General features: G+C 35.8%; 1 protein-coding gene across 1 annotated transcript in view; it reads left to right on the top strand.

The window, feature by feature from the left end:
• Window positions 1-7,364: 7,364 nt before the first annotated feature.
• The window catches only part of LOC110462570 (potassium/sodium hyperpolarization-activated cyclic nucleotide-gated channel 3-like), a 176,459-nt gene continuing 161,629 nt past the window's right edge, over window positions 7,365-22,194 (top strand). Inside the window, exon 1 of the mRNA XM_021516945.1 lies at window positions 7,365-8,292. The gene's annotated coding sequence lies outside the window, so the exon portion shown is untranslated. The remainder of the gene's footprint in view (window positions 8,293-22,194) is intronic.

The raw sequence follows: 22,194 nt of genomic DNA, 5'->3' as shown, positions 1-22,194 counted from the left end.
TAGATGCATCAATGCATACCGAGCAAAGGCTACCAAATGACTGTCTTGTTAGGTTTAGTGGCATATTGGAGTGTCACAGAAGTTGACAACCGGAACTTTACAAGCAAAACCGGTGACCCAAAACAGAAACGCCTCCAGACATTTTGCCCCTGTGCAAATCCGTACACAGACATGAAAATATTTAAAAGTATATATTTTTCAAATGTTAAATACCTGAACATTTCATTTATCTAAAAATCTGTCATCATTTCCTTATTGAACTCCTTCAGTTGCCGAGTAATTAGCCGGAACTTATTTCAAATAGGAGCTAAAAACGTCTGAAACACTTGCTGATTGGCTGTTTTAGTTGTGTTAGTCCTAAATGCATTATCATGGTCACCTCGCTTATCATAGGCGTTTGTACACTGAGCCAGACGGGGAAAACTAATTCATAAAACATATGTTTGTATGTTATAGTAAACAATATAAACAATCATAATCATTTTTCTGGCGTTTTCTCACCTTCGTTATATTCCATCACAATGCACGCATATTACGTTGCTTAAGTAGACACCAAACACCTGTGTTAACGTTAATTGTCCAGCATGTGTTTAGAGGTATTGGGTGATCATACAACCAGGGTACCTGATTTTATTACCCTATTTGCACGCTCTTTACAAGATGTCACGACATATCTGTCCTGTTGATATATCTACCTGTATAGACATGGACGCGTACGTTTAGTTATGATATCAACTTTAATTGTTCTCGTAATTTTGTATCCCTGTTCCATAATAATGGTTTTGGGTTTTGAAACAATCCTACAAATTCCTATAATGAACTAAAAATTGAATGATTTTTTTCTGCTCGTGTCGTTTCATTGACCATACTGAAGTTTTTTTTATGTCTCTCTTACTTTTTATTTTTGCAACAAAACTCGTAAGATTTGTACATGGTTGACCAAATCGACAAAACACACGCGGGCTACATTATCAATATTTTTCGAAATTGACATAGTAAGAAATAGATGTATTCATATTTTTGTATTTTCAGATAATATTTTCGATTATTTTATGTCAGGACAACTTACTGTGACACTTCAACTGTCAAAAATAGCGAAAAGCAGACGGTATTGTTTTGATTTATTACGTTTTTTGCATTGTAAAGAGATTTTACAAGAAAATGTATTTGTTTTTTTTTCACCTATATCTGATATAATTTGTTGTACAAATATTTTTTTCCAACATTTACCATGAAAAATGGAATTCAAATATTAGAATTTCACAGCAATGTTGTATATGAATAAATACAATTTAAATGTTTCTATCGTATTTCTTAAAAGAGTTATTTTCTTTATATTTGTAATCTACAATGTTTGGCCAATTTGTCGGTATATACAAGTAAATGGTTTGCAAAAAGTGAATAGAATCATAACTGTCTGCATATAGAAGGTTTTTGTCATTTTATTGGACTTTGAACAGAAAGCGGCCCCAATGGGGTGCACTAATAAAATGCATAAAAACTGGAAAAACATACGGTAAAAGTTCATAAAAATTTGGAAATACTTCACACGCGTGTGTAAAAAATAAAAAGATATATTTTTTTCACTTCAAAAAATATATGTATTCTGCATGGAATACCCTAAAACTCTCACGGATGACTATATTTAGAATGTTATTAAACGCATTTAATAGTATTTTGTTAATTGTGAAACTGATATGAACTGCTGTATTTATTTTTTACTACAGTGGGTTAATATAATGTTCATCCCCGGAACCTATATGTGTACTAGCTAAAGGTGTTTTATCCATTAAAGAGAGTTATTCCTTGATTTGATTAATCAAACATACTACCATGCACGATTAAATAGATGCATCTCAAAGATGGTTCTACTTTATACCTATATCCTATTTCGCAGAAATTTCACTGGCGTAGTTTTATTGCATGATTCTCTGACATACCAATTAAAGTATAATTAATTAATGTTGACTTGTTACAAACCTACAGTCCTTTTTTTCTCACACCAAACAACAAGTCCACATATATACTTCCCAACACTTCCTTACACAATAAACATATACGGATAAACCAAACCGTCTAGGATTCACATACCGGTTTAATACTGCAAATATGGTGGACCAAAATGTACTTGTCAAAAGTGCATAACACTCCCACTGCGGCAGGAAGTAAAATGCTGAATTGCACACGATATACATGTATTTTTCAATAGGCGTTTAGATTCATTATTTACTGTAAATACCAACTGAAAGCATTACATTGGCATTGCCTTTAAAGTTATAGCATTTATTTCACATAAAATAATGTCTCATGTTTGCTTTAATGTTAAAGTAAAAATGTAAAAACTTGTTGGAAAGCTTTCTAATATCAATCATTAGCATGATGAATACTGACTCATTAGATGAAAATAAAGTGCATGCTTTGCATTGAACCTGTAATGCAGTTGGCATGCATACTGGACGATCTATACATAAAGAGAATGGTGTGCAAAGCTAACTTTAACAATACTGTGCGCTGATTAGATTGTATCGATTTCAAAGATACACGTAGCTCTATTTTGATCTTAGTGTATTGGATTCAGAACGTTATTCAATAGATATCCTTTTTTTGAATAAGAGAAACACATTTTTACGTTGTGTTGACTTCAGGATTATCAAAATAAGGTGTCCGTTGTTCTCAAGGATCAGACATGTATATACAGCCCCAATCCTATACAGACATCCTCCTGTAGTAGTGCAATGGAATTTCCATGTCACAATTGATTTGTAACCCTATAGATTGATATAAATTTGACTATTTTTTGAGAGATGCGTTCTGTTACCAATTAATCACATACCGAGTGTTTTATAAAGTGATAACAGTGTATCGGATAGCATTATGTCGGGTCGTATCACATACCGAGTGTTTTATAAAGTGATAACAGTGTCTCAGATAGCATTATGTCGGGTCGTATCACATACCGAGTATTTTATACAGTGATAACAGTGTCTCGGATAGCATTATGTCGGGTCGTATCACATACCGAGTGTTTTATAAAGTGATAACAGTGTCTAGGCTAGCATTATGTCCGGTCGTATCACATACCGAGTGTTTTATACAGTGATACCAGTTTCTCGGATAGCATTATGTCGGGTCGTATCCATGTTACTATGCCAATAGATCCCTTTTTAACAGAGTAGTGAATGCAATCCTCAAAATGCCGTTTCAAATATTTCAAGCAAAATTGTAATCTAAATTAACTGGATGGGATAGAGGATGTTGACACATGTGTTATGCATAACGCTTGCCTTCCCCGACATCTTGTCTGACGTATTTACTCTTGAGTATTCACTGAGAGTTCATGATACTATAATAATAATAATATACAGCATTTATATAGTGCCCTATATAATTTGTAAAATTACTCTAAGGCGCTTTACAACATATGGATAATAGTAATGGTTATAATTGTGAAAACAAACAACAAAGGCGTGCAATCACTTTCATACATTTAACAAGCAATGTGCACATAATTGAACAAATAAAAGGGTGGTATTTACATGACGTCTTTGCAAAGATTCTAAAATGCAGACGTGAAGAGGTGAGTTTGTATGTCTCTCTTGAACTTGGCCAGGGTATTTGACTTCCTAATAGCAGATGGTAAGCTATTCCACAACGCAGCCGAACCCCTCCCAAAGCATCTGTTTCCGTAGGTCACAGTACGAGATTTTGGACACACAACAAAGATTCTTACTCCGAGGGCAGTGATCTTGACGGCTGATACAGGGTAACAACTTCCTGTAGGTACTGAGGAGCTGTTCCATTCAGTGCCTTGTATGTGTATACCAGAAGTTTGTACTGCGACCTGTATCGTACAGTTAACCAGTGCAACGAATACAGCGCAGGTGTGATGTGCTCTCTCTTTCGAGCACGAGTAACTAGCCGTGCTGCAGTGTTCTGAACCCTCTCAGACGACTGTATATGTATCTGTTGTGTTGTTCCTGGTTTGGTCTCCTTAGTCTAGATTCTTGTTCCTTTGTGTTGACTTGTTTAGACTCAGGTCTTGTGTACCGCACAAAATTAAGTCATTAATGAGTCATTAAATTTTGATAAAGTACTGTGTTCACCACATAATTATTTTTTGTTTAGTACGGACATCGATGTTTTTCATTCTATAATAATCTATGTCCAATTAGCGATGTTTATTTTAAAGAGACTATTTCGATGAGAATATTTGTTTCAAACACATAAATTAACCCTTGCTGAATATCTATGTAATCGATTAGCGTTCATACCGCTATGAACATTGCAAACTTGCCCTTCAATCCTTGAGAAAGTGGTGCACATGCTACTGTACCAGAATCAATTGAATTTCGTAATATGTTCTTGAATTTTATCTAAGCTTGCATGGCAGATGTCGTCGATAAAACAGAAGACGCGTTCCTCCCGGAACACCTGGTCTAATTATCCGTGTATATTTCTAAGGGTTATACGAAATATAAACTAAACATAAGACCCACGTACAGCTTCATTTACAGATGATTGGGTAAAACGATTCCGAAGAGGCATTTAGCATAACGTCAAAACATACTTTGGCATTTGGTTCTTATCTGCCATCGAAATCAAAATACCCGATGTGTCCCCCACGTGTCCTGATCGATGCTCGTAGTCGTTTGAGTATAGAATTAATGAGAGCATTGCTTTTTCGTATTGGGATGTTGTTCCATTCTACTTATGCCACCGGCTGTCCTTTGCATAACGTAACTGGGCATATTTCGACTTTTTCAGTATCGTTCGGTCCAGCCGATTCCACATTTGTTAATTTTGACCGTTTCTTGTTGAAAAATGATATATAAATTATACGTTAGGTTGTTCAAATTAATTCGTTTTTCTAGCGAATAACATAGTTGGTAAAGATTATGTTGACGAATCAGAATCAGCAGTTTGCATGGTTCTGAATATTGTACTTATTATTTACAGATGTTACTTCATGTTACTTTTGTTTAGTGAGCTAACTCTCGGCTTGAACTCAATGGGCTACATGCTTGATCAGTGGGGATCGTGTTACATGTGGTGCAGTGGTAAACATGATTTTCCATGAAGTTACATGCTAGTTCAGTGAGCCAAATGTTAGTTCATTGGCATCAGTTTAGTTCAGAGGATAACATTGTGGCGTCATTGATGCTAAATCACCGGGCTACACATAAATGCAGAACGCCCATGTTCTAGTTCAGTAGAGTGCATGTGAATCAAGAAAGTTCATATTAATCCAGTGTGCTTTTAAATGAAACGAAAAGAGACTAAGTGTTTGTTATTGAATGTTGATAGCGTTCTGATGATAACTGTATCCTGGCTGATAAAGTAAATCCTTTTATGAACGATTATCATCTAAGGTTTCAAAACGAGTTTAACAAAAGTAATGATCTATCATTACTACTGTGTATTTGGGTCACAAGTAACTACCGTCTCTCGATATCTTAAGCATCATAATCTTTATTCCCTCGAAAGTAGATGTTGGCGGTCTTCAGAGTCGCTACACTTGCTCCAAGCCCTGACCTATATATCTCCTGTCTCCTCAGCTATATCTATCACAAGATATGAAAGAGTACACCTAACAACCGTACGTACTGTTATGTTAATACGGCTGTCTGTCCGTCCATCAGTGCAATAAGCCCCATCAATGCCATTGTTCATTTTGTGCATTTAATATGCATATTTAAAGATGTACCTTTTACATTTACACGTATATTACTATTATGGATGGATTTTTGACTCGTGAGTAAAATGTATGGAATATAGGTATGGAATAAGTATGAATGCATCACATGTATTACTTAAGAGGCATTTCACATTTGCTGCACTTTGGGTAGTAATCCATACATGAGTAACGAATTACTACACTTCAAAGACTTCAGGTTAGTTAATCTCACTCTGTGTTTGGTTATCAGTAAACGACATATTGTCAGGATGTATTTCTTAATAGTGTGATAGATGCGGATACGTTACTATTCATGTGGAGTAGCTTTCTATGTAAACTAGTCTTGAAAGATGCCACGTGCACTCCCTGATCTCACTGCTGTGAGAGCTCAGTCACAACATGGGTAAATATTTAGCACGTGCATGAGTGTGTTCGGCATTATTTCAACAACATGATGATAACCATTGATCGTGTTTATTTTCTTTTGCTACCAGAATGTTCCTAAAGTTATGATATTAAACAGTTGGGTCATATTTGATATTATCTTAATGATATTTAAGTTACCGAAATAGTTGGTTTAATCTAGCGATCAAATATGCTTGCGAATCTATATGTTTTATAAAACCAGATGTTAAACAATTGTTTGGTGATATTTAACCCTAACAATTTAATGACCATTATAACGGTGATTAGGTAGGTCTAGGCTAGATATCCCGACAATTTACATATAAATAATTACCTAAATTAATTAAACATCATAGCTACCAAAATATTTATAATATTAGCAGACAACGGCCAGGCAAAAAGCCATATTGCTTCTTATGCTCTTTTTATGACGCTTATGAAATCTTGTCATTTTTAAATGTTACCAATCTAGATGTCGACCGTCCAACTGCCAAAATATATTTCCATGAAAATATTCCATTCTGCCGTCAGGTTATTAAAAAACTTTTCCCTGTATGTACCCGATATTTTAATCTCCAAATACAAATACATTCTGTTAACGTTCAATGCCCTTGTGATGTAATGATAACAGCAATATGGGTATGCATGGACACATTTGCAATTTCAACATGGAGCATAGAAAAGTCTCATTAGCAGCTACAGGGCCTCTCTTTGTAAACTCCTTTGCTGACGTCATGGTTTCAATAATAAAGGGGAGGTAATAGATCGGATCACCACATTAGCCAATGATAAATTAGATTTCAGTTCCATTGTATGCTATTTATTACCATTGTAGGCACGCTATTCCTCACTGTTACAAAGAATATAACACAATCTCCAAACAAGAAACATGTTCTTCCAAAATCCATAATGACTATATTTAGACACCTAATATGTGCAACACAATGATCAATACTTCTGCACACTGTATCAACATATATTATACTATACGACAGTGCATAACTGCTTGTAAACATGAAATGAGAATATTAAGTAAGCATCCCCATTCCTGTTTCTTTCCTATGCTTATTGATCGTGTTCCCCCACCATTCGTTGACACTGAGATTATATTGCCTATACTCGGTACAGACTGCACTGCAACGTCACTGTGTATGATCAGAGTCGCCGAAGCGAAAAGTTGCCTTGAGCTATAGCTAGCTGTAAAAACTCTTAAACGGATGTTGATGGCATGAAGTTTGGTATTATTATACAGCATCTCCATAGCATAAACCTTCTGCTACTGGTCTGTGCAGAGGAAAAGGAATCGTTCTTACTGGAGCCAGCACTGTTATATTTATGACTGAAACGCCAGAGATCCTGTTTTCTACGGATTTGACTTGGTAATTAGATGTGATTTGATGTGTTGATTTTGAAATTTTCAAGTGGCTAATCACTTTTTGTCTATAACAGGCAATGCTGGATTTTTTTACAAATATTTCTGACAATATGAATATACTATTTGTGAGTGGGTTTGAGATGACGTGTTAATATGCACACTGGTAGTGTGAAGGGGGAATTCACCTGTCACGCCGGTGTGTATGAGCTCCCCTGATGCCCTTCAAATCAGAAAGGGCTTTTTCTGTGGAAGAAAATATCCCAAGAGTAGACAAGCGTTAACTTTATATCTCAACGATGAGTTATTGTACCAGACGACAACTTGTGCTACATGTGAAATATACTGAAGTGAAAGAATAAAGAATATTTAAATGGGAATCGAAATGCCTCAGTAGCAGATATCCACATAGGCAAAGCACGGTGAGAGAAGCGATGTATTGAGCTACACATTTCTGACATGAATTCTACCTCCATTAAACATTTGGCTAGTACCGGTCATACGATAAGTAGTCTGTAGGTCAGGATCTGTGCTTAGATAAGGCCAGACTAGCCTCTGGACCTAGGGACTCCTATCAACGCACTCATACGGAGGATCTTCGGAATATGCCAGAATGTTTTATACTGTATTTCCTATATTTATATATAAATCCCTGTTCACAGTAGAGTTTAATTGCCTACCTTTATAATGTTTTCCAATTCATCAGCTGATGTAAGTCAACATGGATCGGTGTTGGAGTGGCGAAGCATCCCCACTTATTTGCATGCTTACTGTTCGTGGAACTACACATAGTTACTGGACTATATAGGAATGTAGCGGAACACCAACTCTAACTGTACAGGTAAGTCGTTTGGTGGAATGCCTCTGCTATTTTTAAATCATGTTTAATCGTTAGTTATCTTCATAACGGTTTAAAGAATGCCGAACTTATTTTCTGGATTCCCATGTTCACTATAAATATGAAGATATATAAATGATGTTGGAATTGTATTTTGTTCATTTCATATTGAATATATCAACTGATAACCCCGATATCTACATGTTTGTTATATTCCCGTTATGATGTGATATTGTTTGAAATTGTAAACACATTCTACTTGAATAATGCTGCATTGCTAAGTTTACTTCCGGGTAAGGCTAAGCGAGTTTGACTTGATTCCATATTGTCATTGATATTACAAGTTGAAAGTAAATAGACAACTAACATACAACAGAGAAGGGAATGGCATTCTTTTGAGACACATGTTATCTATCGTGATAAATGTTTTACCGAATGGCTTTCTCACGTTTTGGCTTGATAACGAGATCATGTCAGTATTCCTACCTCGGCGTCTGCTGTTAGCATATTAGGGTGCCAAAGCTGCTTTTACTTTTACAATTGTCTTATAATGTATTTTAAACAAACGGTTTCTTTATCCTATGTGTATACACTTGGTCTTTTTTAATATCAAGGAATTGTGTGTGAATTATTTGTTTTTAATGATTTCAAAAACGGATACGATAATACCAAGGTCAAACATAACCGTCAAGGTTAAAGAGTGCCATGTGCTAAGTTTGTGTAATATCCGCCATTTTGAGACTTTTGGACGGTTGTGCCGTCTACATATGTCTCCTTGCATCGGGTCGTGGAACTTGCACGATAATGCCGAGCATCTATAATGCAGGCGAGTTGGGGCAACCGTTTCGTCAACTGGACATCGAATACACATAGCATAACACTAGATAGCTGGCAGAGTAATCGGCTTGAATAACACACTCATAAACCTTATCACTACACAACCACACAATCAGCCCCATTCATCCTGCGATGTCAGTCAAACAGACACCACCTGTTATTCTTAATACAATGATAATTCCAAGAGTATTCAACTTTTATTTATGTTTGTAACAAACCTGAATGATAGGCGTGAATTAACTAAATAAGTCTGTTTGGTTTGTTTTATTCCAGACATGAATATGGTAATTCGTGACATAAATATATTATTTGTAGGCTGTCTGCGTGATCGGTTCATATAAGTAATAAAACACATACTTATATCTGCATTATTAGTTGATATTAAGTGTAAAAATAACTATACACTTGCCTGCTACAGGCCGGTAACACTAATTTGAGTGATTGTGTTATTATTGATCCTCACACCGTTCACATACCGCTACACACACAAAGTCATAAATAAACTTAATGTGAACAGGTGCGTTGCTATTTTCCTGAAGTAGAAGGTGACACCACAAATTAAAAGGATATTTGAGGATTTAAACACCTCTTTATACACAGCATGAAGGACAATAATAAGACATAACATGAACTATGATGGACTATCTTAAGGTAAGTCCGAAAGCTGCCCCGTCTTTTTTTTTTTGTCTTTTTGTTTTGTTTTGAGTAGCAAGATATACTTGTGTAATAGGTAACTTGGTCAAGCTAAATATAGTTAACATTCACGTTTTGTTAAAAATAGTTTGGAGACATTTCATATATTGATATCTTGATATCATGGCAACTGATACGTAACATAATTTTAGTTACGGATGTATCATGCCATTCCTATTTTACAATGTTACAGTAGTGTACCAGTGGCCTCTCTGTGTTCCCTGTGTTCAATGTATTAATTTAGTCCTTGGTGTTCAGATCCTCATCGCCCCAGACATGTGAAGCCTTTCCATGCTGTCCTTCCTCAAAATAGTTTGATCAATACCAAAGATGTCCATGTGACTTTATAGTTCTTTGGTTCAGTGTATCAACTCAAACAGACGTTTTTCTCTATAGTTTTATTATAGTTTGAAGTGAAAATACAACTGTTCGTACATATCATACAACTTCCATGTAACTGCGGTATGTACATAATAATTACCAATGTAATATATGAGGTTTACATAAACATTGCTAAATATAGTGGATGATTAAAACAAGCTTAAAGCATTCTCGCGTTGGTGATACTATGGCTTGCTACATAATAAATTCCACTTAACATCACCCAAAATACTACTCTAATGCGCAAAGAACGGTGCGGGATTGGCAACGTTCCTCACAAATATCGTATACCCACTGTTTGAGCTTCGAAACAAAGAATACAAAATTTACTACGATAGGAGTATGCTTTATCTTTCAATAACAGTAACGATTTTCTATAATGTAAGTTCCTTATACTACATGCTTACTTTAGAATCACCAGATATTCCAGCATAGCGGTGAACAAACAATACAATAGCCACCTCTATCGCATACAACATCAGGTAGAAATAAATACCACGATTCCAAAACATAAAAATACTCGTTTATAAAACATCGATGCTGTATTCGATCACTGAATTTTGTTCTAACTCTCACTCCAAATTGCCTTCCCCTTACGCTAACGTGAATGATTGGGCTTACGAATGTCTTGCACATATTTCAAATGAGTCTGACATACACCCCACTTCTATCTATCCCCAAGGGGCGTATTTTCTCTTGCTATCTTCCCTACGTCTAATCCAACGCCGCCTTAGATAACTACACTTTTTGCTGTCGACAGAGGAGCCTCCACAATCCATCAAGGAGACCAATCGAAATTAGGCTGTATGAATCACCAGATGACTTGAAACCATTTTATGAATATGACTTTCTGTGCTATGGGGGTTCTATTTCATCTAGTTTATTGTCTTTTGCTACGAATCTCTTTTAGTGGACATGTCAACCTTTATTACAAATTCATTTAGAAACATAATAGAAAACGGTTCCTATAACTCTGTATTGACGATTTGTCTTAATAATAGTATGTTTGTTGTGCTATAATGTATCAGTGCTATCTATTCTAATTGGAAAGTTTCCCATCTTCAAGGGCAGGCAAATGTATTATAAGCTGGATTGTACTGGTAATTTGAGAACACATATGACTGTCTGAATCTGATGCGATTTTGATGATTTATAGTTATGTATTTTGTCTGTGTATAAAAGGGTGATGTTTGATGTAGCCATATGTATCTTTTTTCCGTGTATATCTGTTTTTATAGTTGGATCCTATTAGGTCTAGGCTCGTTATCTTTGGATATTGGTGGACTCGGATCAACCTTACATGCTTAGTCTGCGGTCGATGTCAGTCCGTGATGATGGAAGTGTTGGTTCCAGCTCGCAATAGATACATACATGTTCCCCGACGAGTTACAGTTGGCTATGTTTATCTTAGTTTGATATTATATAAAAAAAACAATATTGAATACCTTTTTCCTGGGTCCAATTGGGGAAACAATTTGGAAATGAGCTATGATGAAATCGCATTATTTCTTGACATTATAGTTGAAAGAATGACCAATCAAATAACATCTTGGGTGCTACCCAACTAGTGGGAAACCAAAAATGGTTAGCAACTGCTAGCAGGTTTATTCAATGAGTCGTGAGTCAGGAAACATTTTGTGGTTGAAAACCTCTAGTAGTTGTGGGAAAATATATGCATACATATACTCGTGTGTATTGTCTGTTTGTATCGGGAATGGGGTGAGGTAGGATCAGCGTAACATATCTGAAATACTTGTTTAAAAATAAACTATCTAGATTTGTGTCGTTTTAAGAGATTCTATAGGCACGTTTTTTCTTTACTTATTTTTTATACATGTTTCAGAACATTTTAAACATGGGTTTTCAACCTTATTTCCTCAATAGACGCACTGCCATATGGTGCAGTAAACTATTCATTTTGTTTGCCTTTCTTCATCAACATACTAACATTTAAAGAAGGTGCTTCTTTAATTCGACTTTTCAGGTGTTTATAATTTTATAAGGCATGGTATATCTAGATCTTGGGATGCATTTTAGTCGGATAAGTCGTATATATGGTCATTAGACTATAGCTAGCAGTGTCACGCATGTGCTGCCTTTTGGCCCGAGGTTCATCTATTTCTATCAATCCTCATTATCAGTATTCCAACAACATACGCTCGCACGCATAGACATCGCGAGATTTATCTCTGCCAATGAAGCAACCTTTTTCGCAATCTGCCAGAGTGTAATTAAGAAATATTCCGCGTTTATCTGACGGTCCTTCAATAATCTTCGGGCCTTTCATGTAAGCTATCGACACAATTGGAATCAGGGAGTAGTATGACCCATTACACGGAGGTGGACGCGGCTGCGTTGATTACAAGCGGAACCGAGAGCATGCTACATGTTGTAATAGAAATTTGTGTTTTACCTACAATGTAGCACACGTGCATTTTCTCAGACTGGTGAATCGATTGAGATATCATATTTCAAAATGAAATATCAATCCAAGGGTTTCAAAGTAGTACACTGCCTTATAGTATTATTAAAGCAATATAGACTTCAGAGAAGTTACCATTTTGTCCTTACTGAACTAGAACAGGTGTACACGTACAACGGGAGTGAACATCGCCATACAGAAACAATTAAAACCAGCATTTCTTATTCTTTTCGTTAATACGCTTAAAATGTTCAGTAAGAGGCAATTTTTATTACTTGGCAAGAACTAGATAATTTGAGGATAAATACAGACCTGCAGTTTGATCCACTATAATCAGTTTGGCTGTCATTAGCGGAGCTACAGCAATACTTAAGACCTCAATTAGACGGTGCTAAGTGGTTGTGAACACATCTTAACATAGCACCAAGACTAGCTACAACAGTCTCTATGTTTCTATTTCACTTATACCAGTAGCAGCTGTAGAGTTTTAAAGAATATAAATGTATCCATTCAAGTCAGTAACAACATGTATACGAGTGAATTTAACATACTCATATATTTCTGTTGGAGTATAAAACATAACTACATATAATGTACACATTTATAACAGTTACACCAGTGACATATTAGACATTTTTGAATTGATGAAAATATAGATTTTCACAGCATCGAAGATATAACTTATAATTTTTCATTTCCGATGATAGATTAAGTGGCTGTAAGCAAATCTTTATACATAGATAAATAATAGCAGACAGCAGTGATGTGTCTTTTAAAAGCTCATTCAAAAAGGCGCGCAGTCTTGTTGTCACGCGTGACGTCATTAAAATACGGCGTCAAAAAGGAGTATTACCATACTTTTTATACAGCAACAATTTCGTCTCTGTGCTTGAAAATGCAATAAATACAAAATCTAAAAATAAATCCCTTTGAATACCATTTATTTTCAACTTATATAGCATACCAAACCTAAAATTTCAGTTGTGCTGAGCACTCGTGAGAAATATCAATATACTGTCATACTCGTGAATTAACGTGCGGCAACTGAATAGATACATATAGGATAACAATATATAACCTATCGAGTTATTAATGTGTTTTTTTAATTATTTTATAAGTATCAATCATTGATGTGAGAGTTACATTTAATTACCAATAAGATTTATAACAGTTAAACATGTGACATTCCTCTCTACCCCTCTTAAATTATCAGCTGTACAATGTAACCTGTATTTTTACGACGCTTATTTCATACTATTGTCAATCAGTAATCGCCTATCAAAGCAATGTCATACTTCAATTAATGTGTGAACTATTATAAATATATATAAGATTCTGTTCATAATCACCCAAACAATATGTATAACGACATATAAAGATATACCTGGTGTATGTAAAACACACACGGACAGAATCAAAATTAACATTAATGGTTTAGTAATACACATGGGACATATATGAAGTGTATTTGTCAATTGACCTCTTCGTAAAACCTTGTTCATCTATTCCCATTCTCGACCCATATTACTTTTTTCTGTATTTACTCTTATCTAACATTTCATTTCGGGATTAATTAGAAATGAAGCTCTGAGAAAAAATAAATTAAATTACATTTTTCATCGATTACATTAAGCGAATATCACCGTTTGGGCAATAGTGAGTCGTTCCAGAGGTAACCCCGGACTACGGGAATAGCAGTTATGATTGCCACTTAGGTACAACAGGTCCGTCCCCGGTAGAAATATCTCCCGGAGGTAATTTTAAACTTAGGTCGGGTACAGAATCACTCACGGGGGTTACAGTACTATTACATCTGGTATAGGATATCTCACAGGGAACTTTGGTATATCGATATACAATTGATTGTAATAGATTATATGTAGAGTATCACTAGCCAATAATAACAATCCCCACGGAGATTTGTAAGGTACCTGTCAGTATGAAGGCTTCCAGCCGCACCATCAGACCCACCAACAGTCTCACATACTTACGGACAGACATATAACACCATAAGCACATTGAAAGCCATACAATTGTAGTGCCACACAAGCGAATAATGTTCAATAAAAACATAATCAAGTTATGTATGACCAATTAATATGACAGGTACATTGTAGTTCCTTTTACTTACAGCACGACACACTATAGATCCAAAGTGTTATGTATCATATTGTCATACTGGTAAGTTCACAGTTGTAGCCTCTTCAAAAGGTTTAATACAGAAATATGAAATTAATACATTCAACATACATTGCACATTAAGTTTGAATTTAGAATAATGTACCAAATAAAAGAGAATATCATTCAGCTCTCAATAGTTCTAGCGACTGTTTCATGAATATTGAATATAACATACATTAAGTGTATACACAATCTAACAAAAACACGTTTATTTAGAAAAATATTTTCCGTCGTTCACCATAGCGAGTTGTTCACCATATCAAGGTACTCAATTTTGACTTGTACATTTCAACTATATCTGCAAAATCGTTTTTATCTTGTATAAAACGACCCTGTTTACATAGTCTTCCATCGTCTAGGGCCTTTTAGATGTACTCCCCGTTGCTTACTCAAGGACATGTTCAGATAATCTTAATTAACTGTTTGATGTGGAGTGAAAAGATTCTTTGGAAGAACATTAACTTTTTTCAGTCATAAACATATGTGTGGACATATGAAAAAAATGCTTTCATGTTCTTTAGTCTATTGTTTATCATTAAAATGTTACAGATTTAATCATTGTCATTCATTATATCATGTAGTCAATCGTGCCTTGCCACCTCGTTGATTTGGTTATACACCAGGTAAGGAATACAAACTGCGCTTACACGATCAGCTGATTATTCTTATGCAGCACTTTGGTAATTATCGATTTGATTTTAACTTTTTGTGTTTGAAAATACGTCATCTTATTTTAAAATGTTTGTTATTGAATGCAAAAATTGATTGTGATACTCACTGGTGAGCATACATCCAATATTTAAGATTTTAACCAACGTGCTTTACAATAGCTCCTTAATATGTGTAACACACACACACGGTCTAGGGCGGATTATATTATTCGTTCTCGACCCTTTTATTATCAAACTTCATGCTGGAAGAGATGCATTGCCTTGAGCCGTAAACTAGTGACGCTGGGTAAATATCACTGGGGCTCACTGTTACAGATTAGCCATCACCAGTTTCCGCCATGTACAGTGACAGTCAACTATAGCGGTGTTATGTAAATGATAATTGGTAGGTATCGATGATAAATCCCGTACTAAACCCAGTCTTGTGCATTAGAAACTGATTGCATAATAACGTTCCCGAAACACTGACTTCGGATTAGATAATGCGTTTCGGAAGTATAAATTCAAGCTAAAAATGACACATTCTTCTTGCTGCTAACAAGCACTGCCATGAAGTAATATACTGTTTGTGCTTTCTTGTTTTAGTTGCTAGTGGCGATGATTGCTTCCGTGTTTCCTTGAGAATTAAGGGCTGTTGGTTAGTTTAAATTGATGTGATGGCAACCAGATGTAGTCATAAATCATCAACAGAAAAACTATACTTGAACGCGTTTGGTAAATGTTATTAAATGCGCACTGCAAAGCATTATCCCTTCACTATTACAAATCGTGTACAGACATAGTACAGCGCATGCGTCATAATGCCGGCGAAAGTACTACATCCGTTAATATTTAATTAGCTATCTCTAACTTTTTCATGAGAAAAATTGTCTGTTATAGACTTGGTAGATATTCATGATGAAAGTTCCATGTTTATATTGGCTTGGAATAATTATTATTTGTACGGCGTAAGGTGGCCACTATATACTTATCTACCCACATATTACCTTTTTATATTGCTTTTTCCCCTCTCATTTTGGGATTTATCATGGTTGCAATCAATCACATATTACGTTAGTGTGTATCAGGAAGATTTATCATGCTCAACTCACTCAGATAATACGTATGTGTGTATTAGGAAGATTTAGCATGCTCAACTCACTCAGATATTACTTAAGTGTGTATCAGAAAGATTTATCATGCTCAACTCACTCAGATATAACATAAGTGTATCAGGAAGATTTATCATGCTCGAAGCACTCACATATTACATAAGTGTGTATCAGGAAGATGTATCATGCTCGAATCACTCCCATATTATATAAGTGTATCAGGAAGATTTATCATACTCGAATCACTCACATATTACATAAGGGTGTATCAGGAAGATGTATCATGCTCGAGTCACTCACATATTACATAAGTGTGTATCGGGAAGATTTATCTTGCTCGAATCGCTCACATATTACATAAGTGTGTAACAGGAAGATGTATCATGCTCGAATCACTCACATATTACATAAGTGTATCAGGAAGATTGATAATGCTCGAATCACTCACATATTATATAAGTGTGTATCAGGAAGAAACATCATGCTCGAATCACTCACATATTACATAAGTGTGTACCAGGAAAATGTATCATGCTCGAATAACTCACATACTACATAAGTGTGTATCAGGAAGATGCAACATGCTCGAATCACTCACATATTACATAAGTGTGTATCAGGAAGATTAATCATGCTCAAATCACTCACATATTACATAAGTGTGTATCAGGAAGATTTATCATGCTCGAATCACTCACATATTTCATAAGTGTGTATCAGGAAGATGTATCATGCTCGAATCACTCACATATTACATAAGTGTGTATCGGGAAGATTTATCTTGCTCGAATCACTCACATATTACATAAGTGTGTATCAGGAAGATGCATCATGCTCGAATCACTCACATATTACATAAATGTGTATCAGGAAGATTTATCATGCTCGAATCACTCACATATTACATAAGTGTGTATCAGGAAGATTAATCATGCTCAAATCACTCACATATTACATAAGTGTGTATCAGGAAGATTTATCATGCTCGAATCACTCACATATTTCATAAGTGTGTATCAGGAAGATGTATCATGCTCGAATCACTCACATATTACATAAGTGTGTATCAGGAAGATGTATCAGGCTGAAAACACTCGAATATTGACGGGAACATTCAGTAGAATAAAATAAAATACAAAATTGGTCTTAATTGCGTATTTATTCGTTGCATAACACCCAGCATACATAATAACTTTAATTGAAAATCGACAGTCAAAGCAAAGTTATAGGCAATCGACGTGTTACACGTTGGTAACATTGCAGCCAAAATTACTATTCAATACATTGTCTTTTATAGTTGTAATGACGGAATAGCAGGAATTTATCATTAAAATGTCACAATCACCTGATGACGTTACATTTTGATATTATAATCATCTAATTGACTATGACGACTTTTCCGTCGGTAAATGACACCACGTCATGGAAATGGAAATGATTGCATGGGCTAGCCGTGAAGGTCTAACATATGGGCTTGCCGTGAAGGTCTAACATATGGGCTAGCCGTGAAGGTCTAACATATGGGTTTGCCGTGAAAGTCTAACATATGGGCTTGCCGTGAAGGTCTAACATATGGGCTAGCCGTGAAGGTCTAACATATGGGCTGGCCGTGAAGGTCTAACATACCAATGCGGTGAAGGTCTCATACATGGGCTTGCCGTGAAGGTCTAACATATGGGCTGGCCGTTAAGGTCTAACATACGGGCTTGCCGTGAAGGTCTAACACATGGGCTTGCTGTGAAGGTCTAACATATGGGCTTGCCGTGAAGGTCTAACATATGGTCTGGCCGTTAAGGTCTAACATACGGGCTTGCCGTGAAGGTCTAACATATAGGCTGGCCGTGAAGGTCTAACATACCAATGCGGTGAAGGTCTAATACATGGGCTTGCCGTGAAGGTCTAACATATGGGCTCGCCGTGAAGGTCTAGCACATGGGCTTGCCGACAAGGTCTACCACATGGGCTTGTCGTGTAAGTCTAACACATAGGCTTGCCGTGAAGGTCTAGCATGTGGGCCTGCCGTGAAGTTCTACCACATAGGCTTACCGTGAAGTTCTAATATATGTGCTTACTGTGAAGGTCTAACATACGGGCTTGCCGTGAAAGTCTAACACCTGGGCTTGCTGCCGTGAAGGTCTAGCATGTGGGCCTGCCGTGAAGTTCTACCACATAGGCTTACCGTGAAGTTCTAATATATGTGCTTACCGTGAAGGTCTAACATACGGGCTTGCCGTGAAAGTCTAACACCTGGGCTTGCTGCCGTGAAGGTCTAACATATGGGCTGGCCGTGAAGGTCTAACATATTGACTGGCCGTGAAGGTCTAACATACTGATTGGCCGTGAAGGTCTAACATATGGGCTTGCCGTGAAGGTCTAGAATATGGACTGGCCGTGAAGGTCTAACATATCCATGCGATGAAGGTCTAATACATGGGCTTGCCGTGGAGGTCTAACATATGGGCTCGCCGTGAAGGTCTAGCATATGGACTGGCCGTGTAGGTCTAACATACCCATGCGGTGAAGGTCTAGCACATGGGCTTGCCGTGAAGGTCTAACACATGGGCTTGCCGTGAAGGTCTAACACATTGGCTGGCCGTGAAGGTCTAACATATTGGCTGGGCGTGAAGGTCTTACATGTTTGTTGTCTTGGAGTTATATCTATGGTACATGCTACTTTTCTGCTCTTTCCAAATATAGTCTTAGTATGTCTTTTTTACAAACCTTTCAGGTTAGAGGTGGTAGAAAAAAAAGTGAATCCTTTTGTAGGTATGTAGACTATGGTCAGTCCACGTTAGAGTGTTTAATTTGGTTGGAGAACCTTAACAAAGCAAACGTTAACTTACTCGACGGTTTACAAAAGGTGATGCTAATGACACTAATAACTACAGAGGAATAACGTTAGTGAGCTGTTTGTCGAAATTATTTACTAGTGTTTTAAACAAAAGATTTTAAAATGGTCGGAGCGGTATAACATGATCATCGATTCTCAGTTCGGGTTTAATCCTGGTGTAGGCACCAGCGATGCTATATTTGCTTTGCGTGGTATCATTAAGAAATAATTGGCAAATAATCGAAAACTTCACTGCTGTTTTGTCGACTACCGTAAGGCATTTAATAGTATAAACAGGAATACATATTTTTGAAGTTATCTCGTAGTGGAGTGACTGGTAAATTACTGAATATTTTAAAATCTTTGTATAATGGTTTAAAGACTTTTGTTAGATATAAGTCTGAACTGTCTGATTTTATAAATGTTCACAAGGTTTGATGCAGGGTGAAGGGTTATCTCCCTTACTTTATTCAATGGATGTCAATGACTTTGAGAATGAGTTCATTAATACATCATGTGATGCGTGATATCTAAGAGATATTTTCCTTTTTTTGTTGATGTACGCTGATAATACTGTTCTATTCTCAGAGTCAGCTTCTGGTTTACAGGACATGTTAGACTCTTTGAAACAGTACAGCGACAACTGACAGCTTACGGTGAATATTGAAAAGACAAAAAAATGTTGTCTTCCGAAAAAGTGGCAGATTACATGCAAACACAACATTTTATTTTGAAAATAAAGAAATAGAAATTGTTAATAATTATAACTTCCTAGGTATTACATTGAATTTTAACGGCAAGTTTACAAAAACTCAATGTATTATTGCTGATCAAGGACGCAAATGTATGTTCAACATTTGTGAAAATATGAAACAATTTATCCCTCAATGTCGAGTCAAAGCTAAAGGCGTTTGATGTCTATGTTTCCACTGTCATTAATTATGGTTGTGAAGTATGGGGTTTTAATGCTACTGATAAGGTTGAAAAAGTACTTATTGATTTTTTTAAAAGGAACCCTGAATGTTAATAGGAGTACATCCTCTTTTATGGTGTACATGGTTCTAGGGCGTTTACCTTTACAAAGTATGCGTAAGTGTCGAATAATCAAATATTGGGTGAAATTAATTAAGTCTGATAATTGTATTCTCAAGTCAGTATATGAAGACATAGATGAATGTAATAACAGAAACTGGCGATGCCAAATCAAAATTGTGTTAATAACTTCGGGTTTCGGGGATGTTTGGTTAAATCATTATGTAGTAAATGAAAATGTGTTTTTACATTATTTTAAGCAGCGTTTAATTGATAATTTTATTCAAAAGCGGAACGAATTTGTCGAAAATTCATCAAAATATTTTTTGAATAAGTTTTTCATCAATAGTTTTTGCTCCAGTATAATTTCTTAATTTCGACTATCGTCGCATCAGTTATGCATTGAAGCAGGCAGATATTCTAATACCCCAAGGGTTAACAGAATTAGTAATTATTGTGATCAACACTCAGTAGAGGAAGAATTTCATTATGTTTTAATATATCCCCTTTATGCATATTTAAGTAAGAAAAAAATCAAAAAATATTACTGGAACAGACCGTCTTCATTTAAACTGGTGCAGTTGCTAGCAATACATAATAGAAAAGAACTATTTAATCACGGTAAATACCTGCAATTATGTCTACTATTACGGCCAAAGTTTCAAAATTAGTATATTGTACAGTTATTAACTTATTTCAAGTTTATGAACGTTTATGACTAGGTTCGTCTCCTAGCGCACATGACATTGACTATCCTCCTCTCGGTGTACCTCAGGTGATTATATAATGTATTTTACTATATGTTGTCCATTTGTAATTAAGCCTTACAATACGGTCAAGTTACCGAAATGGTTAGTTTCATGTACCTTATTTTAAATTAATGTTGTAATAATATGCCTATGGGCCGCAAAGCTTAAAGCTAATACACAATACAATACAATAATGACCGTATATAGTATATATATTTATATTCTCTCGCCGAACATTGATTTTGTTTAATGGGAGACAAAGCATTATTCCTTACTTTGAGAGTGTGACAAACAAGCCTCAGTCCTCGGTGTGAAATTCTTGAATATCAAACTTATCTCGGGTTTTACTTATTTGTCATACTCTTAAATTTTGGAAATATTAATCAGTTGTACACGAATTCAATGAGCGTCCTCACGTTCAGGAGATACTATATATTTTCGAAATCCTAGCTAGGAGTTGCAAGAACTCAATCTGTTAAGATTAGTATCTGATAGGCTGACTACTGTATGTGATTTATAATACGTTATAGTTAATTTGATACAATGTATATATATACGTGGAAATGGGAAATATACTTACCGACAAAATACTGTCGGTAACTATTTGTTGGTAAAGTGGTTGCATACTGCTTTACTTCAACATACTCTCAGTTAACTTGATTGTTCCTTCCTTTCTAACATGTTCTTGTATATGTTGTATTCACACCATCAGTGTCCATATATATTGATACACTGTCACAGGTATGAGAACAAAATACAAAACCAAAACGTACTGGAAAGATTAATCACTGTCGCAATAATCAATCGCCATCTTAAACGGAGTACAATCTATTGTAAAACTGGACCCAGTTTCACTAAAGGTTGTAAGTCTACACGTAGACGTAAACGTAGACGTAAGCGTAACTTACGTCTAAATCCAGTTTCACTAAAAGTCGTAACGTAAGGTTACGTCTGTATTTACGTGTACATCTACGTGTGTATTTACGTGTAAGTCTACGTCTTCCCTTATGTACACGTA

This window comes from Mizuhopecten yessoensis, unplaced genomic scaffold (assembly GCF_002113885.1).
Source record: "Mizuhopecten yessoensis strain PY_sf001 unplaced genomic scaffold, ASM211388v2 scaffold207, whole genome shotgun sequence".
In the NCBI taxonomy this organism is placed as follows: domain Eukaryota; kingdom Metazoa; phylum Mollusca; class Bivalvia; order Pectinida; family Pectinidae; genus Mizuhopecten; species Mizuhopecten yessoensis.
Note: the sequence above shows the minus strand (reverse complement) of the source record. Positions and strands in the feature narration are given on the sequence as shown.